Below are 20,948 nucleotides of genomic sequence, written 5' to 3' on the forward strand. Positions count from 1 at the left end.
GCGTCCCCATTGTCGGAAAATTTCGCGCTCCCTCCCATCCTTGCCAGGAAAACGGGGGCATATTTCAGCGCATAATGCCCAACATATTTCGCACATATCAACGCGATGTTTTCGTAGAACGCTCATGGCCACCACGCGCCCGCTGCTCGCTCGCTTGCTTGCTTTGATCCGGCAGGTCTTTTCTTCGTTCCTTTTCCTTTCGCATCGACAATGGACAGAAAAAGCGGCAACTTCAGCCATTACGTTAACTGCCATCAGGGACTCATTTTTTTCGGTCTTGTGCCACTCGCTTGCGCTAGGGAAAATGTTCGTTAGCATGTGAAAAGATGGAAATGATCCATGCAAAATTTCTCTTTCAGAAAAGTGTTGAACAACTAGTCTTTGGAGCACTGTGAATCGGACCAGAAAATTTTGGACCATAGCAGGAATTTTTGTAGAATTCTGAGTGAAATTTTTTGTGTATTCTTGAGAACTCTTACATAAAACAATTAACCAGAAGAACAAACAAATTTTAGGATCTATAACAAGAATTTTAATGGTACAGACAATGCGCTGCCTTCGCATACTGCTGTTCACTTCTTCCGTGCGGTGGGAGACTGCATTGTGTCCGACCACCATCCACCGAACCGACGGGTATGGCAGTGAAGTTGGAGTGTGTTATATTTGCGCATTAGGAGATCCGGAGGGGCATCAAGCGCTCCTCGTTCCAAAGGTAACCGAGCGGGAGGCGGTTGGTATTCGGAGGATGGGTAAAAGGAAAACACGCATCAGCAGCAGAAGAGAAGTTTTTCTCGTATGTACGTTTTGCGCGAGATCGGAATTTGCAAGTAAATTTGATTCGTACACGGGAAGAGTCTATGAGTTTCCCTTCCTCCCCCTTCCCTTTTGTTTGCGTTGATGGTTCTTCGTTCGGTAGGAGCGGAAAATTGCCAAAGGTGTTTCCTTTTATGTTGTGCCTGGGTTCACTTGAAGTTCTTAGCGGTTTGTTGGTTCTCCCTTTATTCTTGCGAACATTTACATCGGTTTATGTTTTATTGCGTGTTGTTATTTAATGTGTCAGGCATTGTTTAAGGCGGCGTTCTTTGTGGTTGGAGAGATGAAATTAAATTGTTTACGAATGACCTCTTGAAGGTAGCAGACCGGTATTTCGAACCCTTTTGGGATCGGAGTGGCTTTCACTGTACACGATGTTGAATATGTTCGATCGAAATGAGTAGAGGCTGGTGGGGTAAAATAAAATTGAACGAGCTCACCTTTTTTACTATCTATCCTTCTACAAGTTAACATTTTGGGCACACTTCAATCGGATGTAATTTGAATTTGCATTGGATAAGGTTTCCCGCATTCGAAACCGCTATTATGTGTTACTTTTTACAGTTGCATATTTTATGTTGTGGTATAAGGGGATGCCTTTCCAAGGACGCGATAGATTAATAAAATGTTTTGATGTGATAAAGCTGAGAATGAAAGATGATGTGCTCAAAGGGTTAAGTATGCTATTAGAAGTGCAAATCGACATCGTTCAATGTTGTCAGACATGGTTCGATTAAATTGACTTCCTGGCAAGTGCTACGTCGCCCTCTATCATGAAATTCATCCATCACCGGTTTACAACTTGTATGTGCTGGCTCCGATCGACATCGATGTAATCGTATTTTTTATTTTATTTTCTCATAATTTATAATGCATCAGGTAAAGGGAAAATTTATGCTCCCACCAGCATTCGTTCCGCTCGGAGCTTTTTTTTCCACGCAACAACGGATCAACTTTTATCTCCTGTACAGGTTCATAAGGCACTGCACGGCATCGTGTCCCGCCTTGGCACGTGAGCCCGCCCGGAAGCGGGGGAAATATTTTACCATAAACACCCACTTCCTGGCAAATTCCGGAGGTGGCAGCCAACGCGCTCCGGTGATGGTTGGCGGTTTTGAACGGAGCAAGTTTGTTCGCAGCCGCCCGCGGGACGCAACGACGCCCTTGCAATAAGGGCAGAGAGACAGAGAAAGGGCGGCTGCATATTGGACAAGAATTGCATCGCGTGGAGTAGGTGGGAAAGAAGTTTATCGGGACAGTGCAGCGCGGCACAGATGGAAACAATTGGAAGAACTATGCGAATATTTCTCGCAAATAACCGAAGACAACAACGGCGGTGCCTTTTTTATGCAGGGATGGTTACTGAGAAACGTTAAGATTCACGGAAATTTTGCGGAGACTTATTTTTTTAAAATAAATAAAACAAAACTCATTGTAGATTCCAGTTTAGGTTAAATAGGGAAAAGAAAAAATTATCATCTTCTAAGAACGACATTTTCTCGAAGCCATATGATAGAAAATTTTCTCAAAACTTCACCAATCCAATCCATAATGTGAGAATTGCAGCTTGTGTAAATGCTATTCGGCAATATCCCTTAATATCGCATTAACCGTTATGAAAGCAGTGACAATGTTGAAATCACCGTTTTGATGACGCTTTCGAAAGCAGTTGTATTGTAGCTTAATAACACGAAAAATCATATGGAAAACATAGCGAGAGTGACCGGCTTCGTCAGTAACAACTATCATCGAAACAGCAGCTTCAACACGAGCTATAAGCTCTTTTTGAGTAAAATCGAACACTTTTGAGAGGTAATTGAGGACTGTTTAAATTGGATTGTCCCAGGTTTTTAACGGTTTTCTGCAATTAGGTTTTTTAATTTTGAAAAATATGTTGATTTTTTTTATTCATTCGATAGAACACCTTTTTCTGAGCTATTAAAATTACGTTCACAATTTTTTTGCATTTACAACCCCCCTCCCCCTACTGTCACAAGCTGTCACAATTCTTTGCCCCTCTCCATCCCCAAGGTCGTGAATGTGTCATTTATATTGCGATTTTTGCACTTTACAAGAGTTTTGCAAGAATCTTTTTCTCAAAGTCAAATTTTTCTCAATACACTCAAAAAAAAATAATTTTCCGTGTATATTTCTGTGTATATTTTTTCACATTCTAAACTCCCTCCCGTATAGACCTATAGTCACGGAAGTTTCTCCAGGAAGTTTCTCCGTCAGGAATTCCTCCGGAAGTTCCGTCAGGAATTCCTCCGGAAGTTCCGTCAGGAATTCCTCCGGAAGTTCCGTCAGGAATTCCTCTGGAAGTTCCGTCAGGAATTCCTCCGGAAGTTCCGTCAGGAATTCCTCCGGAAGTTCCGTCAGGAATTCCTCCGGAAGTTCCGTCAGGAATTCCTCCGGAAGTTCCGTCAGGAATTCCTCCGGAAGTTCCGTCAGGAATTCCTCCGGAAGTTCCGTCAGGAATTCCTCCGGAAGTTCCGTCAGGAGTTCCTCCGGAAGTTCCGTCAAGAACTCCTCCGGAAGTTCCGTCAGGAATTCCTCCGGAAGTTCCGTCAGGAATTCCTCCGGAAGTTCCGTCAGGAATTCCTCCGGAAGTTCCGTCAGGAATTCCTCCGGAAGTTCCGTCAGGAATTCCTCCGGAAGTTCCGTCAGGAATTCCTCCGGAAGTTCCGTCAGGAATTCCTCCGGAAGTTCCGTCAGGAATTCCTCCGGAAGTTCCGTCAGGAATTCCTCCGGAAGTTCCGTCAGGAATTCCTCCGGAAGTTCCGTCAGGAATTCCTCCGGAAGTTCCGTCAGGAATTCCTCCGGAAGTTCCGTCAGGAATTCCTCCGGAAGTTCCGTCAGGAATTCCTCCGGAAGTTCCGTCAGGAATTCCTCCGGAAGTTCCGTCAGGAATTCCTCCGGAAGTTCCGTCAGGAATTCCTCCGGAAGTCCTCCGGAAGTTCCGTCAGGAATTCCTCCGGAAGTTCCGTCAGGAATTCCTCCGGAAGTTCCTTCAGGAATTCCTCCGGAAGTTCCGTCAGGAATTCCTCCGGAAGTTCCGTCAGGAATTCCTCCGGAAGTTCCGTCAGGAATTCCTCCGGAAGTTCCGTCAGGAATTCCTCCGGAAGTTCCGTCAGGAATTCCTCCGGAAGTTCCGTCAGGAATTCCTCCTGAAGTTCCGTCAGGAATTCCTCCGGAAGTTCCGTCAGGAATTCCTCCGGAAGTTCCGTCAGGAATTCCTCCGGAAGTTCCGTACGAATTCCTCCGGAAGTTCAGTCAGGAATTCCTCCGGAAGTTCCGTCAGAAATTCCTCCGGAAGTTCCGTCAGGAATTCCTCCGGAAGTTCCGTCAGAAATTCCTCCGGAAGTTCCGTCAGAAATTTCTCCGGAAGTTCCGTCAGAAATTCCTCCGGAAGTTCCGTCAGAAATTCCTCCGGAAGTTCCGTCAGAAATTCCTTCGGAAGTTCCGTCAGGAATTCCTCCGGAAGTTACGTCAGGAATTCCTCCGGAAGTTCCGTCAGGAATTGCTCCAGAAGTTACGATAGTTATTCCTCCGGAAGTTCCGTCAGGAATTCCTCCGGAAGTTCCGTCAGGAATTCCTCCGGAAGTTCCGTCAGGAATTCCTCCGGAAGTTCCGTCAGGAATTCCTCCGGAAGTTCCGTCAGGAATTCCTCCGGAAGTTCCGTCAGGAATTCCTCCGGAAGTTCCGTCAGGAATTCCTCCGGAAGTTCCGTCAGGAATTCCTCCGGAAGTTCCGTCAGGAATTCCTCCGGAAGTTCCGTCAGGAATTCCTCCGGAAGTTCCGTCAGGAATTCCTCCGGAAGTTCCGTCAGGAATTCCTCCGGAAGTTCCGTCAGGAATTCCTCCGGAAGTTCCGTCAGGAATTCCTCCGGAAGTTCCGTCAGGAATTCCTCCGGAAGTTCCGTCAGGAATTCCTCCGGAAGTTCCGTCAGGAATTCCTCCGGAAGTTCCGTCAGGAATTCCTCCGGAAGTTCCGTCAGGAATTCCTCCGGAAGTTCCGTCAGGAATTCCTCCGGAAGTTCCAACAGGAATTCCTTTGGAAGTTCCAACAGGAATTCCTTTGGAAGTTCCAACAGGAATTCCTCCGGAAGTTCCGTCAGGAATTCCTCCGGAAGTTCCGTCAGGAATCCGCCTCGCTGCGAGGAATTCTATTGGAAGATTTGTCCGGATTTCCTTCAGAAATTCCATTAGAAATTAATTTCGAAATTGCTCCAGGTATTCCCTACAAAATTCATCCAAGAATTCCACTCGAAAATTGTTCAAGAATTTTTTAGAAGTTCATTCAGGATTTCTTCTGGAAATTCCTAAAAGAGTTCTTTCAAAAATTCTTCCGGTTATTCCTCCAGAAATTGATACAAAAAGAAATTATTTCTAGAGATATTCCCACAGAAACTTTTCCAGAAACGAGAAAGCTTTTGACAACGCATGGACTGAAGCACAAATTGACACATCATAACTTTCCAACTTTCCTTGTGAAATTCAATTTCCAACTAATTGAGAGTTCAAACATCCCAGGTCAGCGTGTGTGGCTGATTTTCGGATCCGCCTGATAGCATCCATAAGCCGGTATTATGCAACTTAAGCCGTGGTCGCGCCATTCGTCCCCTTGTAAACAAGATTGAAGGCAGACTGGATAATTATATCAAGTACCTGACACTTGGAATTTTCTGGTAAATGCCAACCAAAACCAAGTGGCTCAGAACAAATTTCTAAATGATCCCAAACCTTCCATGCTACACAATGACATCCGAGGGGCACAGACTGGCCAATCTCGATCCAAATAGAAAAACACTCAGCACGTCGCCATGAGAAAATCATAATCTCCGAACAGCAAATACCGTTTTGATTCAAATTCCGAACATGACTTAGGCCGCTAAAACGTCTGTGTTCGAAATATGATTCATGTTCGGATTTAAAAAATTTAAAATGCAAAGGATTTTCTATACAAGTTGAATAGATTTGTGCCGAAATTCGGAAGTATTCTCCACGGAGCAATGTAGAAAATTTTCGTTGAATTTAAAAAGAAAATTTCCTAATTATTTATACTTTTAGGAACGCATGGGCATTTGAAATTATTTCTCTTGAATATACGAAAAAAAAAATCCAAAACGCAAAACCCCAAACCAAAAACCCATTGGAAAGTGGAAGGATTTTTAGCATTAGCATTGTTACGGTGTAATTCGTAGATTGGACACTAGTGATACTCATGTTTTACTTTTGAGATCCTCATCTAGAATGCTATCAGAAGTCAAGAAGGGGAATGGTCCTTGATTCCAGTCTTAAACAAAAATCACAAAAGCATAAGGATTACTACTCCTCGCCACGCCCGTATTCACCGTAGCTATGGAGAGGAAGAAAGTGTTGATGTGGTACTTACTTAACGAGAGGCCACCGACTTAGCGACACCCTCATAAGTACCACGGAGTTGGATAATGAGGAAGGTATTCGTTGGGTCAGGATTTGCCTGTAGCTGGCAATGTAACCGTGGTAGATCTTACGCCGAAACACACCACGTAAAGGTGTCTACCCAGTGTTACGGGTCTACCATTGGAAAGTGGAAGGATTTTAACACGAACTGACGTGTATAAATCAAAGCGCGTCTCAGCATTCATTTATTGATCTAAATGTAGCAATGTTGAATATTCATGATTGATTATGATTTCAGCTGCCTCAAAATCCAAATTAAATTGGTACTTTTTTCGATCTGTTCACTCAAAACAAAATCTTTGCCAGAAAATAGTTACAATAAATCATTACTTGCTTTGCTTTGTAAAAATAAAAGTGAAAAGCCTAAAAGTGAGTCACCGACAGCCCTGCCCTGACAGCGCAACATTGCTGCAATAGCCGTGGCCTCCTAGATCAAATGGGTAATGCAGAAGATGTTCGTCCCGCGAATGATGACGATAATGATGACGCCGCAACGCCGAACGACGAGGAAAGAAGTTTCCGAACAAGAAAATCCCCCTTAAGCAGATGGAACACACTTGGTTGGAGCTGAACATGATCTTTCGCGAGCAGGACTGAATTGAATTAAATTAATATAAATTAGATGTTAATGTTGAAATAACATTCAATAACGTACATAGATAGGTACCTCCTTGTAAAACACCATCGCTCCAAGCGCTCAGGCGACCGGCAGTGGATTCGATGGGAGGATGTGGGTTTGGCTTTACGCGAGCACAGCGGTGTCCCGCACGACGGAAGATTTCTGTGTCAGCACTCGTCAAACCGTGGACCACCAATCGCGGTTCTACGACGGAAGAGGCGGACGTGGCTGACAAAGTTTCGACACGCTCCTGCTACTGCTGTTATCGACGCGAAAGTATGCGCGGCGAGCGAAAGAAGCTGACATGAATCGTTAAATGGGCGAAAAGTTTGGATGGAAAAGTTTCGTCGGACTGAAAGCTTCACCGGAAAACTGCGAAATGGTACAGATTTTGGGATGGAAGTATTTTGCCTGTTCGATCGATACGAAGTTCGGTTTTTGGAATTTTAAAGCAACGCCAGGGGATGCAGAGTTGTGAAAAACGTTGAATAGTTTACAACGATGAAAATTCAACACAGATTCCAAGAAAAATCGATTGTTGTTTCCAATGAAAATCTCATAAATAAATAGATTCCTGTTTAAGTCGTAATTGATTCCGAGTGCTTCAGCCTCATTGAAGCAAAATTGATTGCAATTTCAATAGTAATCGATTTCACTTTCTAGATTTCAGTTCAAGTTAAATCAATTCTGATTCCAGTAGGCAATCATTATTATAGCAATTGTAATTTATCCTGGTAGAAGTTTGACTTCAAACCAAGTTTGCCGTTCCCAGAACTCATGAGAAGCCTGCTAACTGCAGATAAATTCATGACACCAGGTTCATAAATTGGAATTAGTCGGCCCCCTGACAGAGCTAATCTCAATTAACCCCAAGTTTTTCAACCAAAAAACAACTCCTTGCGTTGTACTCCTGTCTGCAATCGGATTTAGAATACGTGTAGGATGCGACTAAATTTAGCTTCGAAGCGAACCATACACGGTTGAAACTGACCGCTGTAATACACACCCGTACAAAACCATACACACATTCGTCCCGAAGAAAGGGGGGACCGACCGAAACAGTTGGATGAAAAACTTTCCTTTAATCTCTAATTGCCAATTATGCAGCAAGACAAAAGGCTTAAGCGCCGTCGGATCCGGTGCATCCTGTCGGTTTCAGCCTCGGAGTAGCCCCGGCGTCACGAATTAGATATATTTACCTACTGGAACCGGTGGGTGTGTGTGTTGTGCTGTGCACCGGATATACGAGAGGGGTACAGCAAAACTTGGTCGTCGTAGCAGAACGTCACCTCCTCATGTATGCTCGGGAACAAACGGCACGGGACACTCCGATACGAATGTTGTCATTTGTTTTTGCCGCACGCCTTCTCATGTTGCCGCCAAGTGCATTAGCCGTTGCACATTTGTGCGGAATGTGGGAAGCATTTAGAATATTTCGGAAAATGGGATTGTCGCTTCACGTACTTCTCGCTGGATGTCATTGCGGCTTTCACAAATAGAAATACCGGTTGCATAGGACTTACCAGCGAAGAATTTTGTGTCTTGTGATCAAGACAAGGTCGGTTTGCGGAATACAACAAAAGCGGTTGCAATAGCAGTGTTTTTGAACAAGCCTACATTTTCTTATTATTGTCTTTATTAACGAGACTTTCGGCCCTTGGCCGGCTCTTCTCGTTACCTACATTCTAATTAGGATTCCCCAATAGGGATTTTAAAAAACGTGTCTACAAATTAATGAGAATACGAATATTAAAATAGAAAATAAGATAAACTGAAATTTAAAATTTCCGAATTCTCTAAATTAAAAAAAACCACAAAAAAAATCAAAAATTCTGAAAATTCCAACAAATCTCAAAAATCTCAAAAGTCCCAAAAATTTCAAAAATAGGGTTTCTTATCCCCTTCCCGGCCTAACATGCGTACGATTGCATTATTTAATCGATATTTAGGACAGGACGCAACTTTTCCTGAATTTTGTGGGCCGTGTAATACTACAATGGTGTTCACTTCTGCTTAAAAAAAGCTATTTTTGCTAAACTTCGTTTGAAACATGTATTTAAGTCACAGCGATGGCTTTTCCGGCATACTTTAATTCAATTCCCGCCATAAACGATTTTCACTCAATCTCTCAACATCTAAATCTCTCATTCTCTCTCGGGACGATAGTAAATGCGAAGTAAACAAAAATATGCACGTTCAACGACAACGTGATGCCAAATGATATTATTCATAATAATTTTTATTTGGTTGAGAAGATATATTCACTCATTCAAATTCCTTCCAAATATTTAAAAACAATGTTTTTTTCACTTTTTGAAATCGAGAGAATTATAAATAGCATGATAGCGTCAACGTATTAGACAATTTCTTCTTATCGACGAAGGATTATTTTCATACCAGGCTCCTGGTCTTTTGGCAGCACGGTGCGGCTAGAAGTTCTTGGGTCGATGTGATTTTTTGTTCAGTTCGAGGATACGTTTCTAATTGTATTCTAATATGTTTATATTAGTTCTAGTGAAACAAGCAAATAGGATTAAAGTGCGTGAGTTAATCATTATTGTGTGATAATTAACAGCTTCAAGCAATATTTGTATCGAGCACGGTGACGATTTGCCGGTAGATGTTTATTTGATGTTACCGTTTTGTAAAAGTGAAAAGATTTACTCTGGCTCAGTGGTATTGCAAGGAAGAGCGAATGTTTGATATCTACATTTTTATTTTCTATAATTGGCTCAATTAGGAGTAAAATAAATGGTTAAAAATTATTTGAAATTGTGGCAGATCAATGAGAGACTTTCTTAAAACTATCAATCATAAACCTACGGCTTCCAAACAGTATAAATCATCAGTTTTCTGCAGGGCTGACAATAGTCATTCTCGTCGTATGAAGAAAGCGAAAAAAATTTAGTCTTCGTCATAACATTGCACAACGCAACTCCTACTCGTTTTCTTCGCGCCGCATGCGTACCACGGCGATAGACGCGCAGCCAAAAGTTATGACGATTTTCGTCGTCACTTCTTCACACAATTGATTGCACGTCATTATAGACGGACTGGTTAAAAACATAATAGCGTCTCAAATAAACAAATAGTTGGAAATTTGGTAACATAAATGTATCGATAACATTCATAACGCTTTCATACGTTGCTTCAAATTCATTATTACAAAGAATTAGTAAAAATCTTCGCATGGCAGCTGCCGCTTGAAGAATAACGGTATGGAGTCTTCGTTCTTCGATGTCGTCAGGACGATTTGGTTACACGACGAAAGCTAACGTCGTGCACGTCATTGACGATGTGTAGAGTAGCAATGAAGACAATGCAACTCGTCGCTACTGTGGCATTTCGTGCTATGACGATGACGATTGTCAGCCCTGGTTTTCTGTGCAGTGAGCCGAGAATCGGGTCTTTAGGCCTAAGTAGTGATTTACCTTATCCAAAATTTCAAAAATTTTAAAAATTTAAAGATTTTCAAATACCTATTTTAAAATTTCTTAACTATTTAAGTTTTCATGAAAATTGTTGTTATTTCTGATATTATCTACGAAACTAAAAAGAACGACTAAAATTTTAATTTTATGGGTGGCAAAATCGGTTCGAAACCGTAATAAAATTGGGACGTGATAAAATCCGTAGTAGACAAAATCGGGTTAACACTACTTCAAGAATCTAAAAAAAATCTAAAACTTCAAAAAATCTAAAGATTACAAAATTTTTAAAACTTCCAAAAATTCCAAAAAAAATCGAGTTTTCCAGAAATTCAAAATTCCAAAAATTACAAAATTCAAAAAAATCCCAAAAAAATCATTTTTTTTAATATTTTGGAAAATTCCATATTTTAAGTTTTTAATTCGAAAAACCCAATAACCCAATTTCAAATCCCAAATTAAAAGTTCTAATATCGAAACATTCTATTCCAAATTCCAAATTTGAAATTCCAAATTCCAAATTTTGAAATATCCTATTCACAATTCCTAATTCTTAAATCCAAATTCCAAACTCCAAAATTTGGAATTTTGGATTTCAGATTTAAGATTTTAGAAATTCCAAATTCTTAAATCTTAAATTTGAAATCCTAAATTCCAAATGCCAAATTCCACAATCTTAAATCCAAAATTTCAAATTCCAAAATCCAAGATTCCAAATTGTTAGTTCCTAATTCCATATTCCAAATTCCAAATTCCAAATTCCAAAATTTTAAATCTTAAATCTCAAATCTAAAATCTAAAATCTTAAATCCAAAATTCAAAAATTCCAAATTTCAAATTTCAAATTCCAAATTCCAAATTCAAAATTCCAAATTCAAATTCCAAATTCAAATTCCAAATTCAAATTCAAATTCAAATTCAAATTCAAATTCCAAATTCAAATTCCAAATTCAAATTCCAAATTCAAATTCAAATTCAAATTCCAAATTCCAAATTCAAATTCAAATTCCAAATTCAAATTCAAATTCCAAATTCCAAATTCAAATTCCAAATTCAAATTCAAATTCCAAATTCAAATTCAAATTCAAATTCAAATTCAAATTCAAATTCCAAATTCCAAATTCCAAATTCAGGTTCAAATTCAAATTCAAATTCAAATTCCAAATTCCCAGGTTCCAGATTCCAGGTTCAGGTTCCAGGTTCAGATTCCAGGTTCCAAATTCCAGATTCAGATTCCAAATTCCAAATTCCAGGTTCCAAATTCAAATTCAGGTTCAAAGTTCCAAATTCCAGGTTTCAAATTCCAAATTCTAATTCCAAATTCCAGGTTCCAAATTCCAGATTCCAGGTTAAATTCCAAATTGAGTTCAGATTCAGGTTCCAGATTCCAAATTCCAGGTTCAAATTCCAAATTCAAATTCAGATTCCAGGTTAAATTCCAAATTCAAATTCCAAATTCCAGATTCAAATTCAAATTCAAATTCAGATTCCAAATTCCAAATTCAAATTCCAATTCCAAATTCGATTCAATTCAAATTCCAGATTCAGGTTCCAATTCCCAGATTCAAATTCAAATTCCAAATTCCAAATTCCGATTGATTCAGGTTCAAATTCCAAATTCCAAATTCCAAATTCAGGTTCAAATTCAATTCATTCCAATTCAAATTCCAGATTCAGATTCCAGGTTCAAATTCAAATTCAAATTCTGATTCCAAATTCCAGGTTCAAATTCCAAATTCAGATTCCAAATTCCAAATTCCAAATTCCAAATTCCAAATTCCAAATTCAAATTCAGGTTCAATTCCAATTCAAATTCAAATTCCAAATTCAAATTCCAAATTCAAATTCAAATTCCAAATTCCAAATTCAAATTCAAATTCCAGGTTCAAATTCCAAATTCCAAATTCAGGTTCAATTCAAATTCCAAATTCAAATTCAAATTCAAATTCCAAATTCAAATTCCAAATTCCAAATAATTCAATTCAAATTCAAATCAGGTTCAGGTTCAAATTCAAATTCCAAATTCAAATTCAGGTTCCAATTCAAATCAAATTCCAATTCCAAATTCCAAATTCAAATTCAGGTTCAATTCCAAATTCCAAATTCAAATTCCAGGTTCCAAATTCCAAATTCCAAATTCCAAATTCAATTTCAAATTCCAAATTCCAATTCCAATTCAAATTCAGGTTCAGATTCAGGTTCAAACCCAATTCAGGTTCAGGTTCCAAATTCAAATTCCAAATTCCAATTCCAAATTCAAATTCCAGGTTCCAAATTCTAACCCAAATTCAAATTCAAATTCAAATTCCCAATTCCAGGTTCCAAATCTAAATCCAAATTCCAGGTTCAAATCAAATTCCAAATTCCAAATTCAAATTCAAATTCAGGTTCCAAATTCCAAATTCAGGTTCCAAATTCAAATTCAAATTCCAATTCCAAATTCAAATTCCAAATTCGATTCCAAATTCCAAATTCAAATTCAAATTCCAAATTCAAATTCCAAATTCCAAATTCCAAATTCCAAATTCAAATTCAATTCCAAATTCAAATTCCAAATTCCAAATTCCAATTCCAAATTCAAATTCAAATTCAAATTCAAATTCCAAATTCCAAATTCAAATTCAAATTCAAATTCCAAATTCAAATTCAAATTCAAATTCAAATTCCAAATTCAAATTCAAATTCCAAATTCAAATTCAAATTCCAAATTCAAATTCAAATTCCAAATCTAAATTCAATTCCAAATTCCAAATTCAAATTCCAAATTCCAAATTCAAATTCCAAATTCAAATTCAAATTCAAATTCAATTCAAATTCAAATTCAAATTCCAAATTCCAAATTCAAATTCAAATTCCAAATTCAAATTCCAAATTCCAATTCCAAATTCAAATTCCAAATTCCAAATTCAAATTCCAAATTCAAATTAAAATTCAAATTCCAAATTCCAAATTCCAAATTCTAAATTCCAAATTCCAAATTCCAAATTCCAAATTCCAAATTCCAAATTCCAAATTCCAAATTCCAAATTCCAAATTCCAAATTCCAAATTCCAAATTCCAAATTCCAAATTCCAAAATCTCAAATCTTAAATTTCAAATTCCAAAATCTTAAATCCAAGGTTCAAAATTCTTAGTTCCTAATTCCATATTCCTAATTCCAAATTCCAAATTCCAAATTCCAAATTCCAAATTCCAAATTCCAAATTCCAAATTCCAAATTCCAAATTCCAAATTCCAAATTCCAAATTCCAAATTCCAAATTCCAAATTCCAAATTCCAAATTCCAAATTCCAAATTCCAAATTCCATATTCCAAATTCCAAATTCCAAATTCCAAATTCTTCAAAATTCTTCAAAATTCTTCAAAATTCTTCAAAATTCTTCAAAATTCTTCAAAATTCTTCAAAATTCTTCAAAATTCTTCAAAATTCTTCAAAATTCTTCAAAATTCTTCAAAATTCTTCAAAATTCTTCAAAATTCTTCAAAATTCCAAATTCCAAAATTTGAAATTTTGAAATTTTGGATTCCAGATTTAAGGTTTTAGAATTTAGAATTTGGTATGTGGTATTACCAAATTCCAAATTCTAAAATCTTAAATCTGAAATCCAAAATTCCAAATTCCACAATCTCAAATCCAAAATTTCAAATTCCAAAATCCTAAATCCAAGATTCCAAATTCTTAGTTCCTAATTCCAAATTCCAAATTCCAAATTCCAAATTCCAAATTCCAAATTCTAAATGCCAAATTTTCCGATTTCTAATTTCCAATTTCCAATTTCCAATTTTCAAATACCAAATACCAAATACCAATTTCCGAATTCCAAATTCCAAATTCGATTATTTTTCAATTTTTTTTAAATTCCTCCAAAATCTTCAAAATCCTTAAAATTTTTTTTAAAATTCGTTAAAACTCGTTAAAATTCTTTAAAATGCTTTAAAATTCTTTAAAATTTTTTACAATTGTTGTTGTTTGTGATATTATTTCTGAAACTAAAAAGAACGACTAAAATTTTAATTTTGTGGATGGCAAAATCGGTTCGAAAACGTAATAAAATTGAGACGTGATAAAATCCGGGGTAGTCAAAATCGGGTTAAACACTATTTCAAAAATCCAAAAAAAAATCTAAAACTTCAAAAAGTCTAAAGATTACAAAAATAACAAAAAAAATTTAAACTTCCAAAAAATTCGAGTTTTCCAGAAATTCAAAATTCTAAAAATTACAAAAATTCAAAAAATCCCAAAAAATTAAGAAAAAACATCCGAATTTCGATATCTTTAATCCAAAATCTTAAATCTTAAATCTAAAATCCAAAATTTCAAATTCCAAATACTAAATTCCAAAACCTTAAATCGAAAATCTAAAATCCAAAATCCCAAACTCCTAGTTCCAATTTCCAAGATCTAAGATCCAAAATTCCAAATAATTGTAATAACCCAATTTCAAATCCCAAATTCAACGTTTCAAGTTCCAATATCGAAATATCCTATTCACAATTCCAAATTCCAAATTCCAAATTCAAAATTTCAAAATCTTGAATCCAAAATCTTAAATCTAAAATCCAAAATTCCAAATTCCAAATCCCAAATTCAAAAATCTTTAATTTACAATTCAAAATTCCAAATTGCTAGTTCCAAATTCCAAATTCCAAATTTCAAATTTCAAATTTCAAATTCCGAATTCGAAATTCGAAATTCCAAATTCCAAATTCCAAATTCCAAATTCCAAATTCCAAATTCCAAATTCCAAATTCCAAATTCCAAATTCCAAATTCCAAATTCCAAATTTCCAAATTCCAAATTCCAAATTTTCAAATTTCCAAATTCCAAATTTCCAAATTTCCAAATTTCCAAATTTCTAAATTTCCAAATTTCCAAATTTCCAAATTCTTAAATTCTAAATTCCAAATTCCAAATTCCAAATTCCAAATTCTAAATTCTAAATTCCAAATTCTTAATTCTAAATTCCAAATTCTCCAATTTCTAATTTACAATTTCCAACTTCAAATTTCTTAATACCAAATACCAAATTCTGAATTCCAAATTCCAAATTCATCAATTTTTTTAAAAATACTTCAATGTTCTTTAAAATTCTTTAAAATATAAAATTGTTTAATTTTTTTTAATTCTTCAAAATTCTTCAAAATTCTTTAAAAATCTTCAAATGCTTCAAAATTCTTTAAAATTCTTTAAAATTCTTTAAAATTCTTTAAAATTCTTTAAAATTCTTTAAAATTCTTTAAAATTCTTTAAAATTCTTTAAAATTCTTTAAAATTCTTTAAAATTCTTTAAAATTCTTTAATATGCTTCAAAATTCTTCAAAAATCTTCAAATGCCACAAAATTCATTGAAATTCTTTAAAATTCTTCAAAATTCTTTAAAATTCTTTAAGTTCTTTTGAAAAATTTAAAGTTCTTTAAAATTCTTTAAAATTCTTTAAAAATTTTTAAAATTCTTTAAAATTCTTTAAAATTCTTTAAAATTCTTTAAAATTCTTTAAAAAAAATTCAAAATTTTTCAAAAATCTTCAAAATTCTTCAAAATTTTTCAAATTTCTTCAAAAATTTTCAAAATTCTTCAAAATTTAAAATTCTTCTAAATTCTTCAAAAATTCTCCAAAAAATTTCAAAATTACTCAAAATTTTCCAAAATTCTTCAAATATCTTCAAAATTCTTCAAATATCTTCAAAATTCAGATCATGATCAAAAATCAGAAGTCAGAATTCAGAAATCCAGAAATAAGAAATTAGAAAACCAGATATTAGAAATCCAGAAATAAGAAATTAGAAAACCAGATATTAGAAATCCAGAAATTAGAAAACCAGATATTAGAAATCCAGAAATTAGAAATTAGAGAAATTTGAAATCCAGAAATTATGAATCCAGAAATTGGAAATCCAAAAATTATAAATCAAGAAATTACAAATTCCAAATTCCAAATTCCAAATTTCAAATTTCAAATCCCAAATTTCCAAATTTCCAAATTTCCAAATTCTAAATTCCAAATTCCAAATTCCAAATTCCAAATTCTAAATTCTAAATTCCAAATTCTTAATTCTAAATTCCAAATTCTCCAATTTCTAATTTACAATTTCCAACTTCCAACTTCTTTAAAATTCTTTAAAATTCTTTAAAATTGTTTAAATTTTTTTAAATTCTTTAAAATTCTCTAAAACTCTTTAAAAATCTTCAAATGCTTCAAAATTCTTTAAAATTCTTTAAATATCTTTAAAATTCTTTAAAACACTTTTAAAATTCTTTAAAAATAAAATTCTTTAAAATTCTTTAATATGCTTCAAAATTCTTCAAAAATCTTCAAATGCTACAAAATTTATTGATATTCTTTGAAATTCTTCAAAATTTAAATTTAAAACTTCTTCAAAATTCTTTAAAATTCTTTAAATTCTTTAAAAAAATTTAAAGTTCTTTAAAATTCTTTAATAAAATTTAAAAATTCTCAAAATTTTTCAAAATTCTTAAAAATTCAAAATTCTTCTAAATTCTTCAAAAATTCTCCAAAAAATTTCAAAATTACTCAAAATTTTCCAAAATTCTTCAAATATCTTCAAAATTCTTCAAATATCTTCAAAACTATTCAAATATCTTCAAAATTCAGATCATGATCAGAAATCAGAAATCAGAAATCAGTAATCAGAAATCAGAAATCAGTAATCAGAAATCAGAAATCCACAAATCAGAAATTAGAAAATCAGATATTAGAAATCCAGAAATAAGAAATTAGAAAACCAGATATTAGAAATCCAGAAATAAGAAATTAGAAAACCAGATATTAGAAATCCAGAAATTAGAAATTAGGGAAATTATGAATCCAGAAATTGGAAATCCAAAAATTATAAATCAAGAAATTACAAATCCAGAAATTAGAAATACAGAAATTAGAAATCTGAAATCAAAAGAAATCAGAAGTGTGTAATTTGAAATCCAGGAATTTTAAATCCAGAAATTATTAATCCAGAAATCAGAAATCCAGAAATTAGAAATACAGAATTTAGAAACCCAGAAATTAGAAATCCAGAAATAAGAAATCCAGAAATTAGAAATCCAAAAATCAGATATCCAGAAATTTAAAATCCTGAAATTAAAATTCCAGAAATTAGAAATCCAGATATTAGAAATCAGAAATCAAAAGAAATCAGAAATCAGAAATCAAAAGAAATTAGAAATCAGAAATTTTAAATCAAGAATTTTAAAATCCAGATTTCAACGAGAAATAAGAAGTATAGAAATTAGAAATCCAACAATTAGATATCCAGAAATTAGAAATCCTGAAATCAGAAATCCAGAAATTAGAAACGCAGAAACTTGAAATCCTAAAATTATAAATCTAGAAATTTTAAACCCAGAAATCAGCAATCCAGAAATTAGAAATCCAGAAATCAGAAATCCAGAAATAATAAATCCAGGAATAAGAAATCCAAAAATTAGAAATCCAGGAATTAGAAATCCAGAGATTAGAAATGCAGGAATTACAAATACAGGAATTAAAAATCCAGATAGGGGGAAATACGGCTTTGGCAGGTTTTGTTCTATTATTGTCAGCAATCCAGAAATTAGAAGTCCAGAATTTAGAAATCAGAAATCAAAAGAAATCAGGAATTTGAAATCCAGAAATTATAAATCCAAAAACTAGAAACCCAGAAATTAGAAATCCAGAAATTAGAAATCAGAAATCAAAAGAAATCCGAAATTTGAAATCCAGAAATTAGAAATAAAGAAATAAGAAATTAGAAATCCAGAAATTTTAAATCCAGAAAAAAAAATTCCAGGAATTATAAATCCAGAATTAAAAAATCCAGAATTTAAAAATCCGGGAATTAGAAATCCAGAAATTAGAAATCCAGAAATCAGAAATCTGAAATCCAGATATTAGAAAACCAGAAATTAGAAATCCGAAATCAGAAATTAGAAATCAGAAATAAATCTACGTCGAAGACTTCTAAAATTTGAAATCCAAGATCTTAAATCAGAAATCAGAAGTCCAACTTTCAAAATCGAATACGCAATTAGAATTTTTAAAGCCAAAATCCATTATTTCCTATTTTAAGAATGAAATTCTGATTCTGCCACCAAAATTGAGATAGAACTGAATGGAATTTTTAATCAAAGAACCACGTTAAAAGCTTCATTCCCGCCAGGATGGACTTGTTTTGCAACTCAACAAATCGGAAATATTTGCAGTTTTCTGCAGTTTAATTCCAGTTCCATTGAAAGCTCACAATTGGCCGATGATTCGACTGCTGGGACGGAGTAAACAACGCTGCTGGTCAACAAGTTCATTTAATTACAACTCAATTTGAATTCCATTTAGTAGTGCTTTGCACCCGGCCATCGCCAATCCAACCAACAAGGCCACCAAACCAAGCGCCGGTGAAACTGTTTTTCGAGTTCGTTTCTGGCGGAGAAAAACGGCTAATTCGATTCCCAGCAGTCGTCGCCTTTTCGAACCGGTGAAAATGCTTTCCGGTGGCCAGTTGCAGTCGAGTTTCTTACTGTCTCCGTCCGTGTATCAACCCACGCCACGAGGAAAGAAATAATCGCAGAGCAACAAAATGACTAACCAGGTTGCACTTCTCCTGGCCTGGGAGCGAAAATGGGAGGTTCTAATTTCATTGCTATTATTTTTTTCTTCGCTCCGCCGGGAATCAAAACAGGCAATGAGGTGATTTCTATCGTTTTGCTTTCGGACGGGACAGCAACGCTTCGGTAATAGATTTTTCACGGTTTCGAACCGACAGCAAAAGGTGTGTCAGTTCGAAAATGGAAAAGCGGGAACGTGCTCCGTCGTCGGCGAGCTCATTTGGCCACAGTCAGCTCTGCGGTTTCGGTGATGTCGGGGCGGGTAGATTGAAATGCTGCACGTCCGTTGCCCGAAAGAGCTTTGTAGTGGGCTGCTGCAGAAGGTGATATCTTCCTTAGATCAGTGCGGCATGCTTCGACGCCTTTCCAGTCGGAGGCCAGAGCTGCACTCTCTGAAGTTGCCGGCGACTCAGAGGAACGTGCAGTGCAAGTCCCACTCTGGTCAGCTGGCGTCGTGGTCAGGAAACACCGGAATATAAATGACTTTCCACCAGTGATTTGTTTTTCCTTGCTTCGTCGGCAAAAGGAGAAAATGCTTCGGGTCCGACCGCAGAGAGTGCAGTGGATGTTTAGAAGTGAAGCAGAAGCGGGCTAAGATAGATATCTTCTTATTGCCAACGTGGGGTTTCAAGGAATGCTATTTTCAGCAAAACATCAGCTACTGGGGGTGGCTCGGGAAAGGACGTTGTTGTCCCCAGAGTGGGGCTAAATACATAAATTAACTCAACTGCTCGAGGGCTAATCTAATAATCTATCTTCGAGTTGTGAGCAAGGGTGAGGTCCGGCGCTCACGTTGACAAAGACACCGGATGACATCGTAGATTGTATTTGGGTTCATGTGAATTTCGTGGAAAGCTTTGTGTAATCTCGGTGCATTCAAATGAATTTTGATGGCAATTACTGCCATTTTTAGAGCGCATTATTTCCCCATTTTTTATTGTTTTATCACAGACAATATTTCTTTTCGTGATTGTTGAGAATATTTTTATAAATAATTGATATGTCATTGATGTTCTTCTTCTTCTTCTTATTGGCATTACATCCCCACATTGGGACAGAGCCGCCTCGCAGCTTAGTGTTCTTTAAGCACTTCCACAGTTATTAACTGCGAGGTTTCTAAGCCAGGTTACCATTTTTGCATTCGTACTATCATGAGGCTAGCACGACAATACTTTCAGGGAAGTCGAGACAATTTCCAATCCGAAAATTGCCTAGACCGGCACCGGGAATCGAACCCAGCGACCCTCAGCATGGTCTTGCTTTGTAGCCGCGAGTCTTACCGCACGGCTAAGGAGGGCCCCAAGTCATTGATGTCTTGCACGATATTTAATTATCGACAATTTTACCTTTGATACGACTGTAATTAAAAAAAAAATCTTCTTCTTTTCTTGTTCTTCCTCTACTATGGCTCTTCATTGCAACTAGAGAATATTTCCCAATTCTTCAATTTTAATGACTTAGATCCTATTACATGAGTAAAGATATCACTTAGAATAAAATAGTAATTGCTTCAAACTGTAGACATTGAAATGCGTTAGTGGAGCTTCTTTGATTCTCCAACCAAAATTCCTACATCATACATCCAATTCCCACCTTTTTCAATGTTATCTTCGATTTTCTTTTCTGCCGAGAAATATTGGAGCGTACAACGAGACGAGTCGGTGATCGCTTCGAAACTGTGTTGCTGTGGAATAATGACGATACACGGTTCTCAGACAGCTTACCAATGGCCCTGCGAAGAGTGAAGGAGCTGGAGAACAAACTTGGCAAAAATCCAGTACTGCATGAGAACGTTTGCCGACAAATAGAGGAGTACCAGTAGAAAGGGTACGCACATGTCGCTACCGCCGAAGAACTGGCAGGTACCCCTTCAGATCGGGCCTGGTATCTACCTCTCAACATCATTCACAATCCGAAGAAGCCCGGAAAGATCCGTCTCGTTTGGGACGCTGCAGCGACGGTGAGAGGTGTTAGCCTTAACTCTCAGTTGCTGTCAGAACCGGATATGCTCGTTCCATTAGTTAAAGTCCTCTCCGGTCACCACGAA

At 35.9% G+C, this 20,948-nt stretch overlaps 1 protein-coding gene across 15 annotated transcripts in view; it reads right to left on the reverse strand.

Moving 5' to 3' along the window:
• The window catches only part of LOC134221577 (collagen alpha chain CG42342), a 638,959-nt gene that overhangs the window by 230,679 nt on the left and 387,332 nt on the right, over positions 1-20,948 (reverse strand). The window lies entirely within an intron of this gene.

Source organism: Armigeres subalbatus, chromosome 1 (assembly GCF_024139115.2).
Source record: "Armigeres subalbatus isolate Guangzhou_Male chromosome 1, GZ_Asu_2, whole genome shotgun sequence".
Classification (NCBI taxonomy): domain Eukaryota; kingdom Metazoa; phylum Arthropoda; class Insecta; order Diptera; family Culicidae; genus Armigeres; species Armigeres subalbatus.